The sequence below is a fragment of the Homalodisca vitripennis genome, chromosome 4, assembly GCF_021130785.1.
Source record: "Homalodisca vitripennis isolate AUS2020 chromosome 4, UT_GWSS_2.1, whole genome shotgun sequence".
NCBI classification, from domain to species: Eukaryota; Metazoa; Arthropoda; class Insecta; order Hemiptera; family Cicadellidae; genus Homalodisca; species Homalodisca vitripennis.
In genome coordinates this window covers 37,436,019-37,440,367 of record NC_060210.1, presented here as the reverse complement: position 1 = coordinate 37,440,367, position 4,349 = coordinate 37,436,019, and positions in this window count along the sequence as shown.

Sequence of the window (4,349 nt, the reverse complement as noted above, 5' to 3'; positions counted from 1 at the left end):
GTGGTCAGAAAACATCTTTCCTGAACTTAGTAATGGGAGGGAATCGGCAAGAATTGCCCCTCATCCACGCAAACTTCTTACGGCATAGGGAAAGAAACTCGGTGATTAATAGTGTTGTCATTATATCCTTAAAATTCGTAGTGAAAGAAACAAATACCTGTTCTATAAGGCAGGAAATGCTAATAAGAAAAATGCACGTTCCATGTTCCACCAAATTTCTTGCAATCAGGTCAAATATATGGATCTTAAGCATAGTATCGTTTTGTATTTTTATGTAGATAACTAGATGTCTGTAAGGATTTCTTAGGATACTAGTCTAGAACATTAGGAGGTAATACTCACCAATTGTTAATACATACAGGGTTTGTCCGGAAAGTAATAGGACTGATTTTCTTTCGCCGAGACTGTACTTTGGAGGGTGCGTGCACCGACTGCATTTGGTAGAGGGCGTTCCTAGCTAACGAACAAGCGCCTGGTCAGTTGTCTCCGAGCACCTGAAGAGTCAGGACAGGCATTTTCATGTGACGTGTTTCTGTGATTGGTGCAAGCCGAAAATTCAGTGTTCGTTAGAGAAGAGGTACACGATTAGATTCAGTGTGAAACTCGGTAAATCTGTGACACAGACATGTGATATAATCAAGCAGGCTTACCCAGATGTTGCTTTAGCAAGAAGTGGTGTGTTTCACTGGCACCAGGCCTTTTTTGAGGGCCAGGAAGAGGTCGCTGATGAAGACCGTGGTGGAAGACCTTCGACTTCCACAAACACCGACAATGTGACTCGTGTGCGCAAAGTTTTTGAACTCAGACCGTCGACTAAGTATTCGTTTAATTGCCCAGATGTTATATTTACCGAAATCTGTGGTTCATGAAATTGTGACGGAGCATTTGAACATGCGCAAAGTGTGTGCGAAGATGGTCCCAAAAGTGCTCACTGGCGACCAGAAATTGCGGCCCACACCGCCTTTCTTGTGAACAGCTACCTGACCAAGGCCGGCATCCCAACTTTTCCACAGCTGTCCTACAGCCCAGATGTGGCCCCCCCAGACTTTTTTTGTTTCCTTGCCTGAAAAGGCAAGCATTTTGAGACGACAGAGGGGATCCAAGCAGCTTGCACCGCGGCTCTCAAGGCTATTCCGGAGAATGCCTTCTGTGACGCCTTCAATGCTTGGAAATCGCGCTGGCAGCGCTGCATCGGCGCAGAAGGATCCTATTTTGAAAGTGTTTAAAGAATTGTAACGATTTACTCAATACATTTTTTTAAATCGACTCAGTCCTATTACTTTCCGGACAAACCCTGTATCTATTATTGTACTATGTCCGGAGGCTTATAACTTCGCAATAGCACACGCATAATTGGAAAAACTTACCTTTGGATGATTTGTACCACCAAACTTAGATGCAAAAGTACTTGTACTAATTTTATGAACCCTACTTAACAGCCTTTGTAATGGACAAGTGTTAAATCTAAACACATTATGGACGATTACATATGTATTTTTTTCTACTCATGTAGTTTGTGTTATGAGTCACAAATAAAAAAGAACTAGGTACGGTTCAATTTCAAATACTTGTTACTAACCTTATCACACAATGTTAAAAAAGCTTTTAAAGTTGTAATAAAAGAAGTGATTGACAAACATATTTTCGAACTTTCTTCCTCAATCCAATCACTAAAATGAATAAAACATCTCGCTCGGCTGGCTGAAGAAACGTGTCGTTGTCGATTCCTGTCACACCTTTATCAATCCTTGTCCCTACCAAGAACCAGGTTCATTCTTTAAAATCTATTTCTCGTGAAGACCCTGAATAATTTAATAATTTAGTAGTATTGAGTAATTTAGTTATTAATAATAACCATACAAGAGCCATACAACAAGTATTAATATACCACAATTATTCCGTAATTTATTTAAATGAAATGCATTTAAAGAAATAATATTCCTTAAAAACAGCATATCAGTCATTCTATCCTCAATATTTTCAGGATTTTATCACTGTATAAAACCCCTTCGTGAGGTCACAGCGACAGGGGAACTGAGATGGAGATTGTGTACAAGACTAGTTCAACAAAATAACTTCTTTGAGTTACTCATTTTGAAGAAGATGACAATTTACTAGTTCTTCTTCTTGAAAGAGTGTACAAGATTATACGGATGTGACCTCGTCGGAGCATCCTGTGTTTCAAACCAACAACATTGTTGAACTTCTGCTTTGACTCAAACACATTTTACTTTGTGAAAATATTGCGGGGTAGTAGGTCTGGCTTGATTCTCTTCAACTTTTTCGAATATTTGCATATAACGTTTTATATTTTAATGCAGGGAAAATATCCAGAATGAGTTCATGTAGGATACTATGTTAGCACCAATAAACTTACCATAATAAATAACATATAATCATGACGTAATTTTTTGCAGGTTTTCTAAGTAATGAGTCTATAGTTGGTTTCATTCTTGAGTTGGCCTTTAGATAAAAGAGAGAATATTGTACATAAAGAAACCTCTATATTTCCGCAGCAAAAGCCTTTGTCTGAATAGTGATTGGCTCAAATGATGTCCAGACAGATCCCATGGTCGGTCATGCTCCGTCGTAAAAATCACTCTTGTCTATACAGAAGTTACCACACGCATAATTAAGTTATCAGATGAAATATTTCTTGAAACATTTTACCTCAGGATGCATTCATATTTTTCTTCGTTAAAGTGTGATTTGAAGTAGTTTTGAAATAAAATAGGAATGCTAGTATTCAAAATCTAATAGTTTGCCAAATCTAATCTTGCCAACTTTCTTTTTTTCTCTATGAATAAAAGTATCAATATTTAAGCTGTGATTGTACCCAGTTTGTATATAAATATACTTATCCTGCAATTTTATTGTTTGAAGCTTGGTTTATAATAGTATATACTTGGAATATATATATATATATATATATATATATATATATATATATATATATATATCTACGTACTATTAATATTTCCCGAAATAGCAAATTTCATGTAGGTATCCAATTATTTTTAAATAATAATATATCACAAATTAATCAACCATTTAAATTTGTTTTACCACTTAATTTGTTTAACGTATTGATATGAAAAGTTTTATCGTAATTTTCAATTATAGGGGTTTGAAAACAGTTTTAGTAACTACTAATTTTTATCCTTAATATAAATTAACACCATGATATTTATAACTTATCTCATAGTTAAATTTATCTAAAAATGGTAGGTATATTTAAAATGTTTGAATTTTTACTTTTGGGAAGTGACATGCAATTATTTATATAATTGACTTTAACAATCTATGAAACGTATAACGATCTTAGGTCTAATGCATGGTACCTCTCTCAACATGTTTTAAGTAAATTCCATTACATTAACATGATTCTTACAAAGCTATAAATATACAGCACAAGAAGGTACGTATAAAGGACAAAAAAGCATACACCAAGGAACGATTCTACTAGCTGAAACATACTGAGGTTCAACTTTACTGACATGGGAATAAAAACAACTATGGAATAATTGAAATCCTCAAAATTATTTAAATAATGTATCTCAACTGAGAAATGGGTTTGCCTTGAATATCGATTCTACTGTTTTTAATAAGCAACAATGTTTTATTTTTAAAATTTTGGTGTTATAATCGATTACAGTAACATATATTTAAAAAAATCAAACTCAAAACATACTAATAGGAGACGAAATATTTTGTGAGAATAAGGTGGTAAAGAGTATTCCAGATTATTCCTATATCGATATTCTAATTTATTGCGGGCTAGGTAAAGTTAGACATATATTGAAACGAGATTGAATTGGTTTAATTTGTTGTTGCAAACAAATGAAAAAATATATAATTCTTGAATGATATTCTTTTCCAGACGTTTGCTGTAAGTAAACAATGTGATAATAGAGGATTTCCAATAATACCAACGAATAACGCCAGGAATGTACAGTACACTATTTGAGCCACAATAAAACACAGAAATTTGGTTTTAAATACTGCATAATACAAAATAATTGAATCGTAAAAAAAGTCTCAATCGTGAAGTGCCGGTATAAAACGGCAAGAGAAAGATCCGGGTCCGAATATTAACAGAGTAAATACTTTTAGTAATTGAACGTTGACTGAAAATAAATTAAGCTACTGCCATTTATTTAAATTTAATGAATGTAAATAAAATTTCTTTTTACAGATATTTGGTCTTCCGATAAAATGTTAGTTTTTTTATTTAAAATATTTGTGACAGAAGCGGGCAATTAAAAAGTAATTAAATTTTAAAAAGTAAGGGTTCTGTGGTGTAGTAGAAATTCACTCACCAGGCAAGTGAGAATATCCGGGTTCGAGTC